The sequence below is a fragment of the Anas acuta genome, chromosome 11 (assembly GCF_963932015.1).
Source record: "Anas acuta chromosome 11, bAnaAcu1.1, whole genome shotgun sequence".
In the NCBI taxonomy this organism is placed as follows: domain Eukaryota; kingdom Metazoa; phylum Chordata; class Aves; order Anseriformes; family Anatidae; genus Anas; species Anas acuta.
Window position 1 is genome coordinate 17,096,014 of NC_088989.1, and position 26,353 is coordinate 17,122,366.

The following is a 26,353-nucleotide window of genomic DNA, read 5'->3' on the forward strand; positions in this document are numbered from 1 at the left end:
GGAGCTAACCTTATTGCTGTCAGGCAGGTGTCAGGTTTCCTTCCCCTCATTACTTCTGACATCACCAAAAGCAAGTGCAATTAAAAAGTCAAAAGAACAGAAAAAGCTGAAGCAACAACATATTTTGACTGTAAACTGTCAGACATAAGGGTGTGTGGGACTTCTGTTATACTGCACCCCAAGAAGACAAGATTTTCTGTGATGAAGGGTAGGTCAAATATTTCCTTCTTCAGCTTGACATTTTCATATATTGATTAAGTCCTTGTCAGTTGTCCCTTTTCCTTGGTCACTTCTGACTGCTGAAAGTACTAAAGAATGAAAAAAGCTACCAAAAAAAAAAAATCTCCAATTCTGTCTCACATGGTTTTCAAATGCTTCAACTTTGATTCTTGCAATAACAATAGTTTATAATTATGGAGTTATTTCAGCCAAACACATTAGTCTGTATTAAATCCTCCAATCTCTTATGGGCCCTTAGGGGATGCCACAGACAATGTGTTTCATGGATGGGTAAACTGAAGCAGGGGAAAAAGAAAGCAAGCTGTACAGCTGAGATTATAATGCCAGTATCCTAGGTTTCTGCTCCTTTCTGTGACTTTCAATCCTTCACAGAGCATGAAGTAGATAGAGGGAAAAAGCCTTACCTTTTACACTTTTAGACATAGTTTATATTTGCAATACTTAAGACTACAAACAATGGGGAAACGGGGGGCAAAATGCAATGAGAAGCAGAGGCACTGGACACTGACTAAAATGATTTCAGCACCATGAAAGAAGAATATATCATTACTGCTTCATTCTGACGTGATTTGGCAACCTCATTTCACCCTAATGTCACTGGAAATCACAGTCCAATTTGTCTACAGCACAGTGTTAGTTATAAAGAGCCCTATCTATGTTTTGCATGTTTCACTTCAGAATAGAACAGAGTTAACATTTATAGGCTTTGTGTAGCAGGGACTGCCTAGAGCACCAAAACTGCCTGCTGTGTCCCCTCCCAATTAAAACAAAAACGGATAGGTTTTACTATTCCTGTGTTCTTTTGCCTTTTCACTTGACTGAGCATTACTGGATGCTGTCTCTCTGTCAGTCACATTTCATCTTATCCTTTTGCCTCTAGCCATTTTGGTCTAGAATTGATTTTCTCACCACTTTGAGCAGGAGCTGTGAGATCTGTATATCGGCACATTTCTTACAGCTTTATGCAGTAGTGGCAGTGGGCTGCATCCTACATGCAGCTGCTGAATATCTTTATTTCCCTCTTGAAGGCAACGGAAGTTACAGACGTTCAATAATTTCAGCAGATGTTGAGAATTTTCCATAATCAAATCCATTTTTCATGCTTCTAACAAATGTTTCCATGAATGTGTATGCGTATGTATGTATAAATACATACAAATGTGCGCAGGCTTGTGTGTAGCTTCATTTCTATACACACATGTTTTCTGACTGGAAAATCTTGCTTTTTAAGTAGTTTGTCTCTCAGCCATGGGGAAAATATTCGAAGCTCTCAGTCCTTTAAAGAAAACTTAACAAAACCACATTCCAATTATGTTCTAAATAACTAAAATAAACTCTGATTTAATTTGAGATGTGAATAGAGTAAGTCACTTCTATGTCATTCTTTGTGTGAGTAGCTTTGAGCTACCCCATATTGTGGCTGTTAGGTTGCTCAGGTAAGCTGTACCTTATACAAGGTACACTTAAGATGCTTAAGTTTCTGCTGCAGCCCATTCCCTTCTCTAAGAGGAAATTGTACTGTTTTCATTTCTCTTTGACATGTTAGAAAAGCTGTGGTGCTGCAGTGGGATTTAAAGTGGTTTCAGCAGTGCAAAGGAAAGTAGAAGATAGAGGGTAAAGGGCAGAAATGGACTGATATCAGATTGAGTTAAATAGCCAAGGACACTACACCCTTACATTCACCGTCAGGTTGCATCCATCCCTATGTAAAGATACAGGGATTTATCCACACGGAACCCTCTAAAGAAGTGGGTTCTAGATAGGGTGAGGATTTTTGGTCTATATCCCCTTCAGAATCATGTTGACTTACTCAAATATTTGAACTAAAGGAAATGGGATAACCATTTTTTTCTCTATTTGAAATCTCACAAGAGTATGCACAGGTCCCAGCAGTGTGGAGTACCACATATGACAGTGGTTCCTCAAGGAAACAAAAGGGTACGCACGCAGTCCAAAGTGGGTCAGAGACCAGAAGCAACTCTGAGTAACAGAGAGCGCCTCACCTGGACATGCACTTCAGCAGGGCATGCCAAAGGTCTAGTCTTTATTCAGAGAGCACCCTTAGGATGATGTCCCGAGTCCTGCCTCTGTTACACCTTAGCTTAGCAAATAAAGAGAAGGGAGAAAAACAAGCAAGAATCATATCTTCCTATCATTACACACTGCAAACTGGTGTGTCAAATGCAAGTAATCCTGAGAAAATAATAGGCAGGAAGAATCTATTTCTCCAATAAATTGCAGTGATTTTTGCACCGACACACATTGTATCAAACGAGTGGTGGCTGTGCCTTGAGCTTTCAAGATCTGTCTCATTCTTTCTGCCAGAAGCAGTTAGGCCCCATTCCAGCTCAATGCTAATTCAGACCTTCTAGCCACAGCAATAGTAGCAGAACGAGCAGCTCCTGGCTGGACCTCGTGTGTGTATGTATGAAACAGCATCTGCGCACCTGCATAAAACAGAGGTGGTGTGTGCATGCATGTATTTATTTATTTATTTTTAATTTCACAAACATTTTATGGAGCTTGCAAATATCAGCAACAGAGCAGGCAGGAATCTTTGTTATTCTGGTGTGAAAAGAACAATTTGAGTAGCTCTCAGATGCCACTTCACCTGCTTAATATTGGACTCCAGCCAGAACTGTTTGCTGCATTTGGCAGCTTATTCATCTGTGTATTCCGGTTTGACAGCACTCATCCAAGTTAGAACATTTTCCCATGTATATGTTCTAGATTCATTATTTTGGCATGCAATGGTATCCTTCAAGTGGTATTTGGAGTATTCTTTTAAGAATGAGTTAAGATTTCTGTGGGCAGCTGGAGAGTCTTCCAGAGGGGATCATTTTTATACGTTGACTTCTCAGGGTACTGATACTTAGCAATGCCAAAGGAAAAATATTGCCATGTGTAGAGAAGGTTTTATGAACATGTATTTCCCTTGATTTAATGTCCTGTTCTTTAGTTTTATGTGTAACCGTCTTCATTTATTTTGTTCACAGTTAATGCCATGTAGGGATGGGCATTACACTGCTATTGCAGTGTAAACCTGGTCACTCTAATGACATCTTGATGTTGTACATTAATTTCAAACATCTATTTGAATTGAAGAGCACAGCAAACTGTCTTTTCCTGGTAAAGATCAGTAAAAATAGTTTTTCTAGAATCAAATATGTTCACTGCAATGAAATTATCTTATGATGGTCAGTTCTAGTTACAATTCCTCTGCTTACCAAATTCTTACGCTGATCTGAAGATAGGAAGGACATATTTGGGAATAAAGTCTAATAAATAATGATAGAATGTGAAGGCTGCAGTTTAGAATGTTTTTATGCTTCCAGCTGTTTCCATGTGTTAATCTCATTCAAAATGCATTCTCCAAAGAAAGCTATAACTTTGATATATATATATATATATTATATATATTTTTTTCTCATTCACTACAAACATGTACTTTATACTCCACAAGGTTGTTATTCAGCTGGAAAACATGAAATGCCCAAGTAGGCTGTTCTAGTCCTGAAGAATTTTTTTGAACAGTTTTCCCTACTTACTATCCAAAGTCAGAATGCCTTCTGAATTCTGGGGAGACAATTGTCTCTATGCTGTAAGTGGAGACATGCATTGTCTCCCACAGTGTCAGTATTTTAAAATGTTTATTAAATAGATGTGTAGATGGTGTAGTAGTCCTAGAGCTTTTCTTTTCTTTCTTTCTTTTTTTTTTTTTTTAATAATATACTTAAGCAAACCAAAATCTCTTATATCTTAGCACTATATAGAAAAGTTTTGAGAGTTTAGGTGCAGAACCTTTTGCAGTTGGTTATGGCAATATTTTACTGGAATAAATTCTTTAATAGATTCTCTCAGCCAGACTGTTTAAGTAATATGTGTCTCAATTTTACGATATGGATGTTTCTACATGAGATAGTGAACCAAGTTATCTTTGCAAGGAATAGGTGGTCTTTTTCAGGACAGGTTTTCCCAGAACCTATTTTAGACATGAATCAATGTGTTATAATTTGCCTCCTGGACTTTATTGACTACTTAGACTAAGCTTCCACTGACTGTAAATGGATCCCGGGTAATTCGTTCATGTGGAGATACCAACAGTTAAACAGACCAATCCCATCATTTGTCTCAATAGTCATGAAAGATAAAGTAGCATCTTATATTCCATTTGCTTCATTTATGAATGAGAAATACCTTTGGTGTGGATGAAGTCAAAACTGAGCTGCCATGACTGATACATTGTTTTTCCCAAAGTCAATTCTTTCTTATGTGATTTCTATGATCCCCGGATGATATGAAGATAGAAACAAACAACTACCAGGCAGCACTAAAGCACAATTGATCTACAGACGCATGAGTAATAACCTGCTGCCTTTAGTATTTTGGCTGATGAAACCTGCCTATGCAATTGCCATGACAGCTTCCAGGAAATGTGCAGCCTGCTCCCACAGAACAAAGGTCACTAACTTAATCCAAAATCCTGCCCTCTGTGACTCCATTTCATGACTTCACTTGGAGCCTGACTGTGCTCATGAGAACCTTTTTATGGAAGAACAGAAAATTGTACTCAAAAAGAGGAACCATGAGAATGATTGTTTCATGCCATGAGAAAGAGCCTTGCCCCAGGCAGCATTCATTCTATTATCTCTGACCCCATCCAAAGTTCAGCCTATATTACAATATCTCTTAAAATACTCCAGACTCACTAGCAGTTCAATTAAAGTTCATCTTGTGGCAACCTGAACAATATATTACAAAATAAATTGAAAAAAGGCTCCCATCCTTTCACAGTTTATAGTCCTTAAGGGACACTACTATTTGAACACCAGTTTCAGCCACAAATTTTTCAAATATTCATTTTTGTTTAGCTGATGTTCTGAATTGTTGTTGCACATTTTCGTGTATTCTCCTTCATTTTACACACAAAATATCATTTTTTACTATTCCTAAGTACAATGTTCCCAAATTAGAAAGTTTCATTTTGGAATTGTATTATGCTTTCATTTAAAGTAACATTTTGATTTTCATTTAAGTAATGTATTTACAATAAATTTTTCCTAAGCCACACAGAGAAAGAAGAGAGGCTCCTCCCTGTGCTGAGGCCCTTTAAGCCTTAATGGCCCTAGCCAGCCTTACTCGGAATCTCCACCTGTATCCTTTGCCCATGGGCCCAGGAGCCCTATTTAAGCTCAGCTTAGTGGTAGCACCTGTAGCATGTTAGAGTGTTAGTCTCTAACATCACTAGTTCAGTCCTAGCTATGCTCATACCAGGGCATGGATATGTTGATCTTTACTTGTAGGCTCACTTTGCAGCTTGATCTCAGACCTGTCTTGTCACCACAAACTTACCTGGTGATCTGTTCTCCTGGTTGAGCCTGGCTGCCTTCCCTGGGTACCGTGGGGCTGGGCTTCTGACTATCTGACCAGCTGAACCTTGCTGTGACCTGTTGTTTTGGATGTCGTCTGTTTTCTCTCTGTAACAACAGAAGGAGACAGGTAAGAGCTATAAGGAAAGCTTTCTAATAGAAGCTTTAATAAAACTTTTTTTTTTTTTCCTAGTGAAACTATGTGAAGGCTAGATAGTTTCAGTTTAGTGTATATATAATCGAAAACAACAAAAACTGCTTCTTTTTTGTTCTGTCTTTTAGAGATTTTTCTATGTTCCACAATAGAATAAACCAGAAACTCTAGCAATTCTTCTGGGTAACGTTGCCTTTGCAGATGCCTATAATGTACCCAGGCTGGCTCCCAACCTCTGGAGAATAAGCTTCTGGTGAACGTGGCCTCTGCTGTAGGCTAGGCCTAAAAAGGGAATCTCAGTAGCAGAATAGGTTTGATCACATATAAACACATGAACTTACTACGAGGTTTAAAACTAAAAAAAAAAAAATGTATATAATAAAAAAGGTTTCTCAGTGAAAGCAATGACTGTAGTGGATGTATTTATCCAGTTAAAGCTTACCGTGCCTCTGTGCTTCTTGAGCATGAGTTCCCTGTGCTTGAAGGAGAGCAACAGTTCTGCTTGAGGCAGCTCTTTGGCCTTTTATCCATACAGGGATTTGCAAGATGCTTGCTGGCATCCTTAGTATACCAAAACTGTAAACCAATGCATTCAAAATGGGTCTATTTAGTGCATATATGCTGAATGGTTCCACCTAGGTCTGTTTTGCTTCCTGGACACTTGTCATCAACTATTATGAAGGATGAGGATGTTCTTGGCAAGTAGAACAAAGGTGAAAGGTTGAAGAAGAGGAAGCCTGCTGGGAATGATTTTGATTGGAAGTCTGTTACTAACTCCTCAGATTTCTCTGTACAGCTTGAGAACTTCTCAGATCTTTCAGCTTATTGCGAACAACCCAAAAGGCTGATCACCTATGATAGTTTTCTACTTTCCTTCCCTTTAGTTCATTTGAACCTCCATGGTGTTTTTGTGTTGTGACATCTGTAACAGCTTTTCAGTATTCAATTTCTCTGAACTTATACAAAAGGAGACCAAAACCAGATCTGTTTGAAGTATTTGAGGGTTTTATCGTTGTTTCTGGTGATGTTGTATCCTGGTTTGCTTTTTTTTTTGTTGTTGTTGTTTGTTTTTTTCCCCAGTAGGAAAGAAATAAAATGAGAAAGGGATGGAATTAATAAAGGAGAGAGAAGCAGGGGACAACAAGTTAGAGACCCACTATAAAGAATACTGTACTGAATTTGAAATTGTGCTGTTTCAGAAGTTTTCTTGAAAGAAATATAGTTTGAGCAAGAATAACTTTGTCGTGTTTAATAGATAAGAGCTGGTGTGTTTCAGTAGTACCTGTTTATTGAGTGTACGCACTATTCTGGGGATGCAGTCTGAAGCCACAGTGCTCATTGCAGAACAGCTCACTTGCTCCTGTCCTGGGAGCAGGCAGCTTTCCAGTGCAAACAAGGAGCTTTAAGTAGTGGAGATTAATTCATCAACCCAACAAACTGGAATGCTGGATCTCACTGAATGGCTCATTAACCTAAACCATATTAAGCTGCTAGCACTAGTTAAAGTCATATATAATAATGACTGACACTAAAGGGAACAACCAACTGGTACATTCACCCCTTATTCATTCCTTAAATACATGTGCCTGAACCATCTAGTGGAGCGTGGAGGGGTGCATAGGCTAGCTTGGAGAGGCTGCTCAGAAATGCCTTGAAACACAAGTTCAGGGTTTCATTTCTGCAAAGCAGAGCAATATCAGGTATTCTATGAATAGTAACATCAGTTTGACTCTAGATGGGCATGTAATTCCCAGGAGATCAACAAAAAAAAAAAAAAAAAAGAGGAAAAAGAAAAAAGCCAAGCATATCTCTACTCTTAGGGTAGGCATATCTCAATTAGGGTTTGATCTAGAAACCTGGAAGACTTATTCAGAATGCCAGTTTTTCTGCACCTATTTCTCTTCCACTCCTGTTTGCAGCTGAGTTTACACAAGAGTTGACAAGAGGTATATATTTCTGGTACTTAATTGAGCTGAAATGAAGTTTAAAATAAGCTCTTTTAGAACACCTCTCTCAGAATACAAACTATATTCATTTTCCATACTTGACTTTCCATAGATGTGACTGTTCAGGATAGTTAATTCTCTTTATTTAAACCCAGAGTCCGTTACCTTTATCTTCTGACTCTTTTGATAAATATGGTTTCCGTGTCATGTGGGAAGCTTAAAAATATTCCTTTTTTTTTTTTCCCTTTTTCATTTTTATTTTGCTTCAACATTTTTTATCGCTATTAGGAAAACCCAGTCACAAGTAATATTTCTTCAACTGTACAGTGACGGTGGGTGCAGAATTAGTCATGTGAGTCCCATTAAAGCTAATGGAAAACTTACACCGTGATGTCTTCTCCCATCAAGGTGCAATTTATCCTTTTGAATCTTTCTGGCCATAAACACTTAGCATTCCTAAACCCAGCTTCCTGAAGCTTAGTGGCTTTTCAGCTATAGTTAAATTGAATTTACAACTACATATGCTTGTAGTCAGCTGAACTGCAGGCTTGCACACAGATTTCTGCTATCTTCTTTTGACACAATATGCTGCTTACATTAGCAAAATCCCTGCTGTCATAATGTCAGTTATTCTTTCTAATACTGCATATTCTCCCCTTCTTATTCCCTCCCCACCCCTCTTGGTTTATGTCCTATATCCTTCCTTTTGAAAAAAGCCATGTTTGCCCACCAGCAGAACTCATTTATATGGGTAAAATATCAGGATTGTTCACATTTTCAGCTACCTTTTAAAATAAATATAAACAGCTAAGTTATTACCTGACTGTAAATGATTGCAATTAGTTCTGGACTGTGTTTCGGCTATCAGTACCCTTCCTCACTGCCTTCTAATGGCGCACAGCAGTCTTTCCACAGCGAGGCTCTTTGGATGGCCACTTGTGAGCACTATTTGCCTAAATTCAACCCCAGCTCTCTAATTTGCAGCCAGTGTTGGAAGTGGCTCAAGAGGATACCTTACTATTTTACCTATTAAGGACTGATCTAGCACCTACCATTGTCCTGTGGTTTTCTGTTCTTGACAGCAATTTCAAGGCAGTATAAATTTCTAGGGAAGTGATTCTCAAGCTAAACCTGTGGAGGTTCTCAGATGCTGTTCTCCAGCTAGAATCCTTTGGCCTTTGAGACAATAGGAGTGGACAAGGAAGCTCTCTGTACATCGCACCTCATGTTGGGGGTTGTGGGAAAATAAATCGCAGGCTCACTTTGAAATTGATGGTAAAAGGCTGATAAAATATGAACTTCCCTTTGTCAGTTATCAAAATACTTTGAGCAAGACTAAAATGCAAAAGGATGAACACAAACAACATCTGTATCTAATTACTCCATGGAAGCAAGAAGGGTTTAAAAAAACACTGCACAGGAACAGCAGCAGAGCTATTGGCAGAATGCTGCTTTTCTGTCCCTGTTTGCCCAGCATGGAGAAAGTTTCCTGGTAATTTCAGTCACTGTGGGAATGCTATTGCTTGTCAACAGTGAATGGAAAATGCAAACACTGTTTTCCATCAGAATCTGTATTTTTGTTTGTTTTTATAGGTGACTTACTGCAGTTTCCATTTAATAACATCCCCTTCGTCATGTAGGATTTAAGGGTATTTTTGTCAGGTTGTCTTACAAAAGTGCTTTGTTCTCTGACAACTCCAGACATGTCTCTGTAAACTTGGTATGTAATGAGGAGAAGGAAATTGTGCAATTCAAAGGGTTTTCTCTCTTACTTCCCATCTGCTGTTCTTCTTTTGGTACAGAGGACAATGCAGGACGGCATACTGCATCCCAGAACCCCTATATCTCAAACGTATTCCTGGTAGAGTACAACTTGCCCGTAGTATTCTTTACAAACACACTCTGAGGGGTCAATATGACAACTCTGGTAAAGTGACCTGAGCTTGTAACTGTGTGGTGGTTGGAATGAAACCTGCAAATCACCTGTAGGTTTTAGCAAGGTGTGTTCAGGATTAAGGAGAAGGGTGAACGATCACTGAGGAAGGATTTGGGAAGGAAATGTCATCAAGAAACATTCACAAGCAAAATACAAAGTAAATAAAAGGACTACTGAGCACTGCTGATGGCAGATGCTGGTTGAGCAGGATGCAAATTGCAATCAACCCTTTACAAAAATAACTGGAACAGACTTTGTCTTCTATTTGGAGAATTATCCTTTCGCATTTGCTGCCATCCTTTTTTTTTTTTTTTTTTTTGCCCTTCCTAGGATTTTCACTCTTAAATTTTTCTTACCAGTACTTCAGTATGTTCCATGCTGTCACAGATCAATCAATAGGTACATGTAGACAAAACTGCTCTCTTTCTGAGAAGGGCAAGCAGAGTTCCGATTTCAACTGTATAAGATGATGATCTAGTGTCAGAGCATCCTCCAAAGTCATATTGTTAGTAAACCTTCACAGGCCCTAGTGTAGTTTTTTTTTTATTATTATTATTATATTATTTTATTATTATTATTTGCAGGGGAATTGTGACTACTTCAGGGTTCTATGAACAAGAACTCAAAGCAAGGTCCTTCAGTCTCAACTCTTTGCAGAGCGCATCAGCTCTCAGACAGCATCATTTAATTTGTAATTATGATTATGTATTTTTTTTGAATAAGGAAGACAACTCTCTACAGGCTAAAGTATAAAGTAAATCTGGCACAGTATCATAATGTGACTGTTGCAAAAGGGGCCAAGTTCAGGTCAGTACTTGAGGTAGCTGCTATCAGATCAGTGTGGGGAACTGCTGAGCTCTCCCACAAGACTAGCTATTACAGATCCAGCTTCTCAGCAGTTGCTGTTGTCTGGAACAAATAGATAGCCTCTGTCTGAGCTCCTTGTCATCCCTAGGAGTGGTTCTGCTCTAGCTGTGGCCATACCACATCTGGCAGAATAAAACAGCTTTTGAGAGGGAGCACATATTAAATAGCTGATTTGCTTGTTGGCATTTTGCTCATTCTAAAGCTACTTGCAGATTTGACATAAAATTTGGTAGATTACAGAATCATCTAGGTTGGAAGAGACCTCCAATATTTTGTCCAACCCAGGCTTGGAGGAAGTATATTGCGGACAAGTCATAATGTTCACTTTTGGCCATTTCTTTTCAAAGGTTTCAATTAGAAGCTTTAATTGGATTCTTAAAGGGTGCTTAACAGGGAAAGAAAATGACCTGCCTAGGTCAAATAAAACTAGTTTGACCCCAAACAAACTTCCTTTGCTGAACACTGTAGGTATGTGGCTCTGAAGTGATTTGTGATTACAGAGTCTGTAAGCAGGGAAGATCTCTCCATATTCATAGTGCTTTATATAGCACCATTTTAGAAGACACTAACTTCTGTTTATTAAAAGCATTGATGAAAATGAATAGCAACAAACAGCAATTTCCACTAAGTGAAAGCAACTGTCTAGCATGGTGGGGGAGAGGGACAAAAAGCCCCCCAAAACAAGGGAAAAATAGAACATCAAACTCCTTCCCCAAGTCCTGTCACAGTCTCCTTGCAAACAACTCTCCCCACTACTGTAACCTGGACTGTTTGTGGTCTGTTTCCTTCTTGCTTTTGCATGGCTCCTCATTTAGATGTTTTTGTAAGCGTAGAGGAAGGTAAAAGCACAGGTTGAATTTGCCCTAAATAGGAACCAGGTCCCTGAACTTCATGGGCATTCTAGGAAAGGTATTTCCTACCATGTAGCTTCTGAACTGGCACAGAAATGGAAGAGCTTTGTATCATCTCTTAATTAAATGTATGGTTAGCTCAGAACTTGAATATGAACAGCTGGTTATAAATGCACTGCAAGTAATGTCGGGTATATTCATTTATTATATTCATTTTAAGGAGTTGTATCTGATCTTAGTGCCTTCTGCAGCACCTCAGCCCCTCAGCGTATCTGATGGGATGCTATAAGGATTATCATCTCCACTTTCTGTACAGCCAAGTTAGCCAAAACTAGGCGACTTGACTAGCAGCTTGTGAAACCTGGAAACAGGGTAAGGGACTCCAAAGGCGAAATCCTGCAGACTTTATTTATGTGAGTAACTCTAACTGGTCTGGATCCTAATTTCATGCCTTACTGCCTTAATCACAAAATAAGCCTTTCTCTGGGTAACAAAGCATCTCCAGAGAGGAAAGAGAGACATAAAGAGAGAAGAGAGAAACATAAAGCCTATCTCACAGAAGTCGTAGCTTGCTTACTGAGCCCTCTGAGGGAGAGGGCTTTTAGCCTTGCTTTCCTAAGCAGCCATTTTGGGACTGCAGTTGGTAAACACTCCGACAGCTACTTCTGTCTTCAGCAGGGACTGTTTTATCTTTTGGCTGTTGGTTTTACTGTGATTGTGCACAGTTTGCTTTCAAATCAAGTTCACAATGTGGAATTAAGATACAGTGTGTTCAGAATGTAGGACAGAATAGTAATTTAAAAGGCAAGAAAAGGTCTGGAAAGCCTGTAAGGGATATCAGAGAGCAGAAGTGGTTTCCATGACAACAAATCCACCAAAATCTTTGCATTCATATTGATTCTAGTGATGGATGAGCCAATTTGGGGGCAGGGAGAGAAAAAAAAAAAAAAAAGAGAGAGAGAAAAATGTTTAACCCTGATGAAGAACTCATTTTATTTGTGGGGGGGGGGGGGGGGGGGGGAGGGGGAGGAGGGGGGAAGAGGGGGAAGGGAGGGGTGTGTGTGTGTGGAAAACTACAGAAGTCTTTCTTCCTAAAGTCCTTAACTCAGATCCCAACTAAAAGTGACTTAGTATGAAGTGTGGCTATGCTGGCTTATTCCCCTATGTCGGGCTGATTCAGTATGTAAGGTGGTTTGTTAATTGTGACCCCTGGTTGAGCCATGTGGGGGTGAATGTCACTGCAAAAAAAAAAAGGGACTGAAACAGCCCAAATAAACTTATAGGGATCAAGGAGGCTGCATCTCTTTGGAGAGTCACAGAGCTCAAAGCTGTGTGGCTCCTATGAGCAGCGAGCAGTGGTGCAGTCATGGAGCAGGGCAGCAATAAGCCATTTGCCACGCTGGAGCAGCTTTAAGATAGCTCTCTGCTGTGCTCAAATGTTCACTGAAGGATTTTTGCCTTTTATCTGCTTCTTAACTGTTTTTGCAGCTCATGCCAGGCAGTGACACACATTTACCCCCATGCCAGTATGAGCATTTATGTGGCTTTTGGGGCTTTCTATTGGGCAGGTAGTCAGAAGTGCCTGAGGAGCAGATACAGCTGTTTTACTAGCTTTTACAGTCCTGGGCCATATCATTGGCAATTATCTCCTCGTAAACTATTACTTAAATCAGTGCTTTTAAAAATGTGTGCAGGGAAGATTTTCAGTGTGCTGCTGTTGGTCTTAGTTGTGTATATGAGAAAAATAAAACAAAGGAAAATGGAACAGTGAGTCTCGAGGCTTCAGTGAGAAATGTATGAAGGGATGGAAAAAAAGTACTTTTATTTTGTGCCATATCATCTAATTTGGGTGCCATACATACTTCAGACACAGCATGCTTCTTGTAGTCATTGACACAAAGCAGCCTGGGTTTCATCAGTTAGTACTGATGCTCCATGGGCTAAATGCACACTAGCTATGCAGTAAATCTGCAAACAACTTCTAAAATAATTATGATCACGAACTCTTCAACATTATACATCCTTTAAATGCCTCAGACACCATCGTTCTTTAAAGAAATGGCTACATCTTTCTTCAATGTATTAAATGCTGTCTCAACAGGACTGAAACCTCACAGTAGTGGGGCTTTAGGGAAGGCTACATGGTCTATCATTTCCACCCCATGTGGAAAAGGCAGGAAGAGAAGCCTTATTGTGCTGCAGTACTGAAAGCAAAAGCAGGAAAGCAGAAATTAGTACTAATATTGCTCAAGGCATCCAGCCTTGACATCTTAGTCCAATGCTTTCCAAAAATCAGTGTCTACATGTAGGTTGTGATCTTACTCTGTTTGTTAATATCCATTTCTAATAATTCTCCTGTAACAAAGGGATATAGTGTAATGGAACTAACTTGTGTCTACTGGCTGCTGCGTCAGCAAGAAATGATGGACATGTACACACACAAGAATTTGGGCTGCAAGTAAGCAGGTTTTCTGGAAGGAAGATTGTTAGGGTGTAACCAGATTTCTGGTAAGTGAGAGCAAGGGAGAGGCATAAGAACTTCTGCCCAGAAGAGATTTGCTGAAGACTGGATTAGCAGGAGTTGAGCAACTAGCAGCTGTTGGAATAGAGGAAAGGTTTGGCTTTGGATGGCATGGGGGCTGCGAGACATGCTGACCCAGGCATAAAAACCTATCTTGCTTGCAAGGTAGTTAAATCATAAATCTTATTGTCTTGAGACTTTTAATTTCCAGGCTGAATTAATTTCAGTCCATAAGCAGATAATGAGCTGAGACACCAATATGGCTTATTGTAAAATGATTGATTCAAAATGATGTTGAGGAAAAAAAAGGGGACGTGAAAGGTCTTTAGTGTAGGATGTTGTTCTTTTTGCCATAACATACGTTGTCATGTTTGCAGTCAAGACTGAGACAGTACAAAGAGCCACTTTGGTCCAATAATGACTGTGGAAGTGCATGGTGGAGTTGCCCTGAGCTCTTTGTTAGCAGCAGCACAAACGGAGCAATGATGCATCATGAGACTCCTTCTTCAGGCAGTGAAGCTCAATTTACTCAAAACTGAAGATAAGTTTTGTCTGACTTCTAATGGAAATATGTGGGACACTGTTAGCAAATTCTTACACTCTTGGCCTGCACAAGGTGGCAAGTACTTTGGTTTCATCTAGTTCTTGCCACGTGTATCTCTAGATTGAGCAAAGGATTGGCTTCAAGTGAAGCTACTTTGTCCATGAAAGTCAAGGTTAAACTCATGCCATTTAACAGAGCCAACCATAACCACCAAAAAGAAGAGGGACAAGGATGGTGAAAAATGTGGTTTGGCTTCCATGCAGGAGCACGCCATACAGACAAGGGCTTGGAAATTCCTGGGGAGTGAAGGGGAGGGAAAGGGACAGAGGAGAGGAAGTATGGTTAACCAATAAAATCTTTAGCAGTATGGAAATAAACAGAGAGAACAAACATGCAGTTCCTTAATGTAAACAGAGAGCAACCAAGGAGAATAGCGGGAGGCAAACTTAAAAGCTAGTGAAAAGCACCTTTGTTACAGTGCATAATTAGACTTTGAAATTCCTTGCTAGTGCAAGTTAGTAATAATAATTAAAAAGGTGGCTCTAGAACAGGAGGACATTCTTAGAGAGTGCTTATAGCCAGGCTGTGAATGCACATCCTGGAGCCACCATGTCCCACATGAAGCATTGTTTCCCTCATCTGGCTGAGCAGCTCAGGCTTGGTCCTACCAAGCTAACTGCCAAACCTCTTCTGGTCACTTTGTCTCCCATCCCGTTTCAGAAGAGCTGTCTGGGGGGTAAAAAAGCATTGTACCATGAATACCTGGATGAAAACACTATTATTCTGTAAGAGTGTTAACTTCCATTTTCATTTATATATTTTGGAGGTCACATATGCTTGCAGTCTTACCACTTACACAGTAAAGAAGTCTTCAGTTGCATTTATCAAGTCTCTGATTTTAAATTCATAAGTTTTATTCCTATGGTGGGCTTATTGGGTGAATTTGCGATTTTTTTTTAATGCAAATGTGATTTATTTAACTTTTAAAAGTCCCAATATCCACTGAAAGAGCTGAACATGATGATACATAAACAGCTAGTGTTGCATCTACTCTGTGTAGTACAGAAATGGTTTATGTTATTTAGATTTCAGTACAGAATGTGTGTTAAGTAGCTGTCTAGTCAAAAGTCTCTAGAAATTCTCTGTGGATTAAGTAATTGAGTTTCATTTCATCTCCTCTTATAATAATGGAAGGGAAACAAAGCAGGTAGATGAGGGTACTTGTCACTGAGTTATTTAACAAGTCAGTGTTCTGCTTACACCATTTGGATCACTTTTTGGAGGAAAAAAGTCCTTCTCTTCAAAGAGAGAGAGATAAACAAGCCATTCAGATCTAGGAAGAAGAGAATTCAGTGCCTGGACATCCAGATTCTAAGTTGTATATGGGCTTTTTACTGTCCTCTGCATACAGAGATGTTGACCTTTAAAGAGCAATTTATCAAAGTTTCTGATTAAACAGGGCAGAACTCTCATCTGCTGTAACTTGACATAATTTCCTTGATGTCAATGGATTTAACTAGGAGAGAATCTAAATCACATTAGTTAATTTATGAGTATCAAAACAGGGCTAAGTTCTGGAAATGGATATAAAAACCCCAATTGTCCCTTATGAGAATAAACCAGGGCTCTCAACACTCAGCAGGCTCTATGCAGTGTGTTAGAGTGGTTTCAAGTACAGTGTTGAACCTAGCAATGAACTGACTCAGAGTCGTTCTTCACAGGAGCCCTGGAAAAACTTATGGAAGAGGTTTGTCTCATCGATAAGTGGAGCAGGCCATTTTAGCCTGTGGTTTTGCACCATAATAATCTTTTAGTGTTAGTGGAGCTGACTCTAGAAAGTGATAATCATATAAATCCCCGCTTACAGGAATTAATACTTTGTGGGTATATACTTTACAGTTATAGTCCTCAGGGATTTGGGCTCTATAATGTGATCTTCAGTTAGTTCCCAAGTATACCATCTCTACCATCCTAATTTTATTTATTTTACCAAAACATCCTTCTGCAGAGAGAAAATGCATATTCTATTTGTTTGGGTATCTACAAATCAGACATAAACTAGGAAACCTAAAGACAAGTCTTTGTCTTAATAGTCAATGTGGGAAAGATTTGGCCCCAGGGAATTCTCTGTCGTCATAAAGACAATACAGCTGTGTCCTTCTCCAGCTGCTCTGTGGGAAATTGCATCTGAGGGAGGGGATCTGGGGGAAGAATGAAAGGTAAAATAAGAAAAAAATATATATAAATAGAATAATTTGAGACAACCTTAAACTGGTAAAAAACAGGCATCAGAACCAGGAGCTGGGAGCCTGACATCCTTCGTTAATCCTGGTGATCTAGTAAGTGATCGTGTATGATTGTAAATGATTGTCTCTCTTCACTGTGTACGAGACTAGAAGCCTGGACTCAGGCTCTCAGATCTTTCCTTTGCATATCATTGACTACAGGGGAAATATTCTCATCAGTAATGTTGCAGAAACACTAAGGAGAGACTGGCAGTCATACACCTTCAAGAATTTCCAACTATGATGAAAATACATATTAAAATACCTCCATGTAGGTTCTGCCATATTGAAAATGTGTTTTTTCATTTGTGTATCTATGTAATACTGAGTGATAATGTGATATTCATGGTAAAATCTTTGATATTAATCCAATTAAATATGTAATTTCAAAAACTAAAAAAAAAATTGACCTTGACAAACTTTGTGGGTTTGTAAGTTAATGTAGATATATTGTTCCTAAAAGAGAAATGATAGCAAAATAATTTTTATTCTTTTGTACAAAACATGACAACATAAAAAGCAACCCCTCAAACACTGTACAAGTGTCTGACATTAAATTCAAAATGTAAATACAATGCCAAGTCCAACCTAATTAAAACACATCAGGTATTAAAACATTTTTTCTAAGTTGAGTGCTAGTGGATATGGGATTTTTGCTAGAGGATAACGGTAAATGGATTTTGGTCCACTGTGCTCACTGTTTTGTTTTTTTGTTTGTTTGTTTGTTTCAATAAAAAAAATGGGGGGGGGGGGGGGGAGGGAGGGACAGGAGAGAAAATGTGGTTAAGCCAAGCATTACTGAGATGGTCTCGATGTGTATGTTCATGCACGTTTGTGTGTGTTAAATAATGTATTGGTTGGTGTTTTTTTTCCAAATAGCTAAGAAAAACTTAGGAGGAATAAGTCTGAACATATTCCACTATCAAAAGGAAAGTCATGCACATGACTTTCATGTCATGAAATATAATCTTGATATATGAAATAGTTTAAGTTTGAAAATTACGGATACAGAGCCGTGGATATTAGCAATGATAATTGGAGGCTGTGAGATAATACCTTGTATCACTATATTTACAAATAACTTGCATTTCCTTCAAAGAAGTCGGCTCTATTGTTTTTGTACATTATTGTTGGTATATCCCAGAATAACTCAGCAGGTGATATGTTGACTATTTCTGATTTCCATGGAGCCATTAGGAGTAGAATGCTTATGTCAATATACACGTTGATTAGATTAGCACAGAACATAATGGGGAAGAATAACCAGGATTTGTGTTATTTTCAAGCATATCTAAATTGCTTACAGTAAAGGAAAAGGGAATAGTAAGTCATGAAATTTCAAGGAGAGTTGAAATCAGAATATGATAATGGTATCAGTGCTGATAGCTTTCAGGAAATGGCTATTAAGCAGTGTGCTGTGCAGCTTTCTGCAATAACACTGTCTAAAACCCCCAGGCAATGAGCACCCTGTGAGGGTATGTAATTGCTACCTTCTGTGGTCCCTGAGGTTTTGATATCAGTTGAGCAGTCATGTGTGTGCCTCAGCCTATTGCCAGGGACTTAAAATTGCATTACAGACCCAGAAATGTGCAGTACTTCAAGTAAATCCACACCCAAACCCCGGAAGACTATTTGAGTGTAGAAGCTTTCCAGATGGGAATTTAAATGCTAAATTTCATGTCATATTATTTAGCAGGTTAGTTTATCCCTCATTTGTTTGCCATCTGTCATTATTGCAGCAAAAATGCTTGTAATTCACCAGCACACAAAAAAAAAAAACAAACCTACCTGAAACCAAACACGATAGCTGTAAGATGCAATTTCATAGTACTTAAAAATGATAATGACACGATTAGGGGAAAATTTGCTTGGCATTTGTTGTTTTTTGTTTGTAAAGTCATGACTGCTGTTCCAGCTTTGGTTTTCTTTTCTTTTGTTGGTTTGTTTTTTGTTTCTACATACACAACTGATGAGGTGTGAGAAAAGGTACACGTCTAACAAATTTGTTTGGTGGAATGGATCAGAACCAATAGACAAAAAAAATGGACTCAGATTACAGTCTTTAATGGCAGAGTTTTTTCAGCTGAATTTATGGTTTAATTTCTGTCACTACCATTCTAAGAATAAAATTCTGTACATAAATCCCTAGCAGATCTGAAAAAGGGCAGTGATTTATGTACCAAAAGACAATGAGCTCACATTAATTTCGTTTTGGAGGCGAAAGACAGTGACTTTTCCCCATAGAAAAAAAAAAAATGGCAAAAGCCCAATAACAATATAAAAGAAATAGCATGAAAAATAATTCAGTTTTTATTTACAGACATTCCTCTACTAACAGAAATGAAACATGTAAACCTCAAAAATTAATGCTGCTTTCAAAAATCTAATTAAACAAAATAAGCATCATTTTAGTCTCCCTGTTTACGAGTGAAATAGACATTGAAGAACCCCATTTCTCAGACTTAGGTGTCAGTACACTTTTTTACATTTTTCTTTCCACAAATCAGATGTGAGAATCCTGCTGCACTGAGTTATGTTCTTGTCATTGATTCTATTACGCTGTAAATTCTATTACATTTATTGGACCAGAGGGAGTATTGTGATAATCTCCCATCCAGTTTTGGATTTCATGAGCTGCTTCTTATTATTTCATGGTCTGCTAGATTAAAAAAAATCTCTTCTCAGATATGCCATGGTCAAACTGCCAGCATCAGTGTTGCAGCTGCATGGTATCACTTGTTCTTCCTGACACAATATGTGAAAATGCTTCGGCATAATTTCTTTTTTTCAGTGATGTGTGCTTGTTCACAGAAAGTAAATATCAAAGCTCTCAGGAGTAATATATGATAGTAGTAGAGGAGAGGATGAATTCACCGTAAGACAATGTTGCCTCTAGAAAGCTGTGAGAGTTTCTGGAACTGCAGGTGCACCTGGGGAAACGTATTGCAAATGCCTAAAATGAATTCAGAACTATTCCAAAAAGCAGCTGGGGAAGCAGAAAATGAAATAAACAGCAAGAGTTGTTTTTTGTTGTTGTTGCTTTAGGGAAACACAAGCAATGGATTATTCTTTGAAGAGACCTGTACCTTCAGTGTTACTAGCTAGCAATGCTGAGTGGATTGCTTTGAGGTCTATTTGATCTTTGCTCTCATTTGCTCTAGCTTACTTTGCCTGCCCATGTCTCTGTTTACAATCTGGGAGAATTATGTTGTCTAACTTCAGCATCTCTGACCTGTGTTTAGAACAGATAGGATTTACCTTGAGCTGTAAAACCTGCATGGATTTACCAATCCAACAAACAAAATCTGAAACTTTCTCTTGCTGGTAGAATGGAAGGAAATCAAAATGATGGCTTTATTATTAAAATCTGACTCTAGCTCTGTCTCCAAGGGATAAAGATGTCATGCATCAGTTTATGCGAAGGGCGCAGAAACTTACTGCTTCCAAAAGAACTAACAGGTAGGAGTAATTCAGTCACTTCACACTAATGACCACGTCCTTCTGGGTATACAGCATTTCAGGGAAGAGGAAAACAACCCAAGTAGTCTGAATTACACATTATTGCAACTAACAGAATTGTTTTACTCATTTTCATCTACTTTGGTGCTCTGAGGGTTCAGGAGGAAACAGAGGAAGAGTTCTGGTCCATGCATGGAAAGCAGTCCCTTCAGGACCTTGGGATCTCAAATCTGCAGGTATGCGTGTGTCTAAGGCTTAGAACTGAGCACACATACAACCAGGGGATCTTGCCCTCTGGGTGAGAAACTCTCTGGTACATGGACACAGGGATCCCTGCACTATAACCACACCCTGGCAGCCCCTGGCTGTTGTAATTTCCCTCACAGTTTGGCAGAGACACCATAGCTTCATGTAGAGCTGACTCCATATATAATATGCCATCTAGCAGGGCTGTATGATTAGGGACAGATGGTTTGGCATCCTGGCCTGTGTCAGCAAGCATGTGGCAAGCAGGACATGGTGGAGATTGTCCACCTTGTATGTGGCACTGGTGATAACACGCCTTGAATACAGTGTTCAGTTTGGGGCCTTACTACAAGGACATTGAGTTACTTGAATGCATGCAGAGAAGAGCAGCAAAGCTGGTGAAGGGAGTAGAAAACAAGGCTTATGAGGACTGGCTGAGGGAATTGGGGTAGTTTAGTCTGGAGAAGAGGAAGCTAAAGGGAGACTGTAATCACTCTCTACAACTACCTGAAAGGAGATTGCAGCAGGGAAGCTGTCAGTCTTTTCTCAGGTGACTAGGGATAAAACTCAAAGAAATGATCTCAAGTTGCACCAGAAGAGGTTTAGAGTGGAAGAATTTCTTTACAGAGAACATGGTGAAGCATTGGAACAGGCTGCCCAGCGAAGCGGTGTTTGTCCCCATTCCTTGAGGTGTTGGAGACGTGTGAGTGTGTCACTAAGGGTCATGGTTTAGTGATGGGATTCTGTAGATCAGGTTGCTGGTTGAACTTAGTGATCTTGAAGGTCTTTTCCACCCTGGATGATTCTATTATTCTCCTGCCTTCCCAGCTGTGCCCAGAACACAGCTTCTCCCCCATACAGATGCTTAAATTCCAACTCCTCCTCCTCATGTTCTTTTCCAGGATCCTGGTCTTTACGTTTGCAATGACTTAATTTCTTTAGCCTGTGCAAATTCATAGCTTGTTGGCTCCTTAAGCTGAAGTTTTATGCTATTTAAAAATCCAAGGACAGATCTAAGATGAAGAGGTTATTTTAAAAGGGTAAGTGAAAGGTTTTTTAAAACCATAATTAGCAAGAAAAGGTTGATATTGCATTTGCTGGAGAACTCATGTAAGAATGTGGAGATTCTGTCATTTCTATCCAGACAGAACTCAAGCATGTCGTCACATAGCTGGGAAAGAGACATGGTCATAAGAATCTGAGTAAGAATTAAGCCAGGGACTCTGCTGTAGATTTTGCCATGTCTTTTTAATTCCTTGTTGCCTCCTTTTCCCAGTCTGTACAACACAGGGTTATAAAATTTAGCTGGATTGAGCCTAAGGAATGGGATCTGAATAGGATGACATACCAAAATAGGCAAAATATAAATCTATTATGAGGGTTTCATCTATCCATCTGGCAGCCTGATCAAGTGGAAGGTATCCCTGCCTATGGCTGGGAGTTTGGAAGTAGAGGATCTTTAAAGGTTCCTTCCAACTCAAACCATTCTGTGATTCTATATATATCAAAGTAACTTCTGAATTAAGTCCTTGAAGAGGGAGATACCTGCTGATAATAGTAAGACATCATAAATGTCGTGTCAATCGATTATGCTTATAGCAAAAAAAAATTAAAGGACCAGAAGACTGCGTAAGACATACTGATATTGATTTCATGAGATTAAGCTATTGCACGGAGGGATACAGAATTAGGGTGTTGTGTTATTGTGCAAATAAAAAGGCAAAGAGGGGGGTCTAAGCAGTAATGGAAACAGTGCTTCAGGGCCAAGGACTGCTGTGACTCCAGATGCCAGCAGTTTGTTAAACATAATACAAAACAACATAAAATGTAAAAAATGCAACTGGAACAAAAGGTTAGACCTTCTCACTCCATGTCTCAGTAAAAAGAATGAGAACAAAAACAAAGTCACTTAGCAGCTGGGGTTTCTTAAATCTTACCAGCACTTTTCAGTCTCCTCCACTATCAAAACAGTCATATCACTACACAAGCAGCACCCTACCGTTAAGCAAATAGGGTCCCTCTCATCCTCCTATTGCATAAACAGTCCCCTACTATGGCAAAAGTATCCTTTCATTGCCATGCAGCATCTCATTACTTCAAAGGCAACATCCCACTACTGCATTACAACTCTGTTACACAACGGGAACATCAGATAACTCTCTCATTAAGTGCTAAATTTAAGAAAGTGTTGCTGAACTAAACAGGCCTACTACATATTCTTCCTCTTTAAAGCTCCTCCAACTTTCTTCCATTTTCATGTTCTGCTTCAAAGGGTCAAGCTGATTTTGTGTAATACTGCTGTTAGGGGAATAACTTTACGGACCAACTTGGGTCACTACATTCAAAGGTCTTACCTGGTACCTTGGGATTAACAGACTGTGTGGCCTAACTGTCCACTTTGCTTTTCCTACCATTCCTCCAGGGCCAATCTGATTGCCCCAAGTAAGAACATTCCTTCTAGGTGCGTGAAGGTCATTCCATCTCCCTGCTGTTGGACTCAGCTCTTTTAACAGAGCAAATACTGCTATCTACAGACTAGACTCTTAGCATCCTTTACTGGACCTAGTTCCAGTATGTTCAGTTCTAGTTCCAGTGATGCATATTTATGCATCAAAGATGGTCTTAGAAATTCTCTCGCTAAGACATCAGGTAATGATGTGAAAGGAAAAGGAATTACAATTTATGTTCTGAAGGATAATGAGATTTCAAATTTTGGCTATATTTCTAAATAGAACAAAATGCTTACATTTTGAAAATCACATTTTGAATCTGACATTTTATAAATGCCTATTATCTTCTACCTTCCCTAGAAAAAAATAGTAAGAACTCAAAGCAGCAAGTCATTGGAAATTGCAAACTAAAAATCTAGGCAAGGTTTGGAAGAAAAAGCAGTAAATTTTATTATACCAGCTGCTATTATTGGTAAACAAGTCAGGTTTGGGGGCATGCAGCTTCTGCTTCAGGTCTGAAACAGCAACATTCTTTGACTCCTTTCCAGATGCATCATCTGGTCTAATAAAAGATATTGTCTCCCAGCATGCCTTGCCTTATTCATGTGTTTAGGCCTCTTCTGCTACAACAAACAGTAATAAAAGGATATTTCTGTACAAAAATGACATTTCCACAGTTAGTACTTTCATCAAAACATCATTCAAGAAAAGTGGGTTGATTTTGTCAAACTATCTTTTTCACCAGGCACAGTCTTTCGTATTCTGTATAACAATTCAATTTAGCAAAAATTATCAGTGTTCCAAAATAATACATAAACATTGGTAAAATGTGATGATAGCTTTCATTTGGAAGAAGCTTAAACAAGCTAGAAATGGATCTAAGGAGAATAAAACCAGATACAGCAAAGGCATTGCATAGTCTGAGATCCTATGGCAGTCACAGCCTCAGGACATAGCTAAGACATGATATTGTAAGAGTCAAGTGGCAATTTTTAATTTGTCAACAACAGAAGCACCTACAGCTGTATTAAAGAGCTTTGTATCTTTGAGAACAATCAAATCACCAGCTGTGATCAGAGAATGTTAGTGCTGCAGTATATCACATGGAAACCTTTTCCTCTCTCTTGAGCAATATCCAGTATGAGTGAATGAGTACTTTTAGCATGGGGCCTTTTTACTGAGGTATGTTGCTATGAACTGCAATGCATATGTACATAAGCATTTCCTTTCCTCTTCTGTCATTCACATGCTCACAAAGGTGAAGGGCATGCTTTTGGGCAGTTCTCATAGTATTTAAGATTTTGTGACTAAACATATGTATTTATAGATATCTAATGGCATTTCCCAGTTTCTGATGGAGCTCTATAAAATTTAGAAAGGTCTACATTCATTTTTCCTGGGCTTCTACATAGATTTAACAGGGAATCTCTGTTAATGTTTGCTTGTTCTTCCTGGCTTTGTTTTTTTGCTCCCCCACTAGCAGCAGTCACATCTCATCTTCAGACATCAAACCCTTCCACACTGCTGCTTTCCATCTGAGCCAAAGAGACAAACCTCTTCAGTGAGGTTGAGTCTCCTGAGTGAGAGGTTGCAGTACTGGATCAAAGCTAAATATTCTGTTAAATTTTAATGGAAATGCATGTCCCTGTGGCCAAACTCCATACAGCTGCTACGCTTACTCATCCTTGTAGCTAGGGCCTGTTGTGAGAGGTACACCTCCCCAGAAGAGGCAGAAGAGACTCCCAGTTAAAATATGATATAAATGTCTTCTTGCTATTATATTCTCAATTCTCCATTCAATATGAGATGGAAGTAGAGCCAGAGCTGATAGCAACCCTGTTACTCTCCCAAACAGAAAGCCAGAGATTGTGTGGAAATATTAAATGCAATGAAGCTTCGGGTGCTGATAGGATGGCCCTTGTAGCCAAGCCTGTGCTCTCACTGAAGTTTGTATTCATAGGCATTTTCCTATAGATTTTTCCCCATACTGACCAGCACCAGTTATGGTACCTTAGGTATACCAGAAACATTATCAGAGGCAAAATTGACAGATCAGTTACTCTAGTTCAGTCACCTCCTTCTGCTCGTTCCAAACAGTATCAAATAATTCCAAAAATAACCTTATTTTTAACCTTATATAAGTTGTTCATCATTTGTCAATATAGATAGTATATGGAAATTGTAAGATAATTTTTTCATATAAAAACATAAGTTTACATCTTCCCGATGAACAATAAGACAATACTGACAGCATGAGGCTAGACCTGGAAAAGAAAATAAGTTTGGGAGAGAGCTTATTGGTTCTGTTGAAAAACACTTCCAAACAATGTACTACTTAGGACAGAGTTTTCTCTCATGCTAGTCAGCAGAAAATTAGGACTAGGTGTTTTTCTTCAAATCATAGATATTAAAACCACATCTGCACCCCAAAGCATTTCATAGTAAAATTTTACCTTCTAGAATTGTGCTTGGCTACTTTGATATCGGCATATCAGGGGGAAAAGGTATTTCTTGTCTGATTAAAGAAATTCCTGTCTTTCTTACACTGTGGCACCCAAAACTACACATAGTGCTTGAGGTGAGGCCACACCAGAGCAGAGCAGGACTGTCCCCTCCCTTGACTGGCTAGCAGTGCTGTGCCTGATGCACCCCAGGGTACAGTTGGCCTCTTTTGCTGCTGACTCATATTCAGCTTGCCATTGACCAAAAGTCTTGGATCCCTTTCTTCAGGGCTGCTCTCCAGCCTGTCATCCCCCTGTCTGTATGCATAGCTTGGGTTGCCCCTTCCCAGGTACAGAATCCAACACTTGCTCTTGGTGAACTTCATATGCTTGGTGATTGCCCAGCCCTCTGATTTGTCCAGATCTCTCTGCAAGGTCTCTCTGCCCCTGCTGGAATCAACCGCTTATCCCAGTTGAGTGTTGTATGCAAATTTACTTAGTATAGCTTCAAGTCCTTCATTCAAGTAATCTATGAAAACACTGAAGAGAACTGGCCCTCAAAGGGAGCCTTGGGGAGCCCCACCAATGACTGTCTGCCAGCCTGATGTAACCCCGTTTACTATAACCCTTTGAACCTGACCCATCAGCCAATTGTTCACCCATCGTATTGTGTATTTGTCTAGCTGTATGCTGGACATTTCATCCAGAATGATACTATGAGAAACAGTATTGAAAGTTTGCTGAAATGCAAAAGGCTACAACTGGCTTCCCTTGGTCAACTAGATGGGTGGCATAAAAGGAAATTTAGGTAGTTAAGCAGTACCTTCCTCTCATGAACCTGTGTTTTCTGAGACCTATGACCACCTTTCTTTCAGAGGTTTTCAATAACTCCCAGAACAATCCTTTTTTTTTTTTTTTTAACTTCTTTTTCCCTGTCTCAAGTGTATGTAAAAGCAAATTAGACTTTACACAAAGTGTGAAATTTCATGAATTTTAGCAGATAATTCAGCATGCTACAATGTCAGAACTACCTACCTAGGTCAT

The 26,353-nt window shown here is 39.1% G+C and overlaps 1 long non-coding RNA gene across 6 annotated transcripts in view; it reads left to right on the top strand.

The window, feature by feature from the left end:
- Positions 1-26,353, top strand: part of LOC137862352 (uncharacterized) — an 84,789-nt gene that overhangs the window by 49,766 nt on the left and 8,670 nt on the right. For 4 of the 6 annotated variants that reach the window (XR_011100198.1, XR_011100201.1, XR_011100195.1 and 1 more), the window contains 2 exons: positions 5,306-5,739; positions 6,403-7,000. This is a non-coding gene — a long non-coding RNA (uncharacterized lncRNA). Of the gene's footprint in view, positions 1-5,305; positions 5,740-6,402; positions 7,001-26,353 lie in introns of those variants that run through there. The other 2 variants (XR_011100199.1, XR_011100200.1) reach the window with 1 other exon arrangement.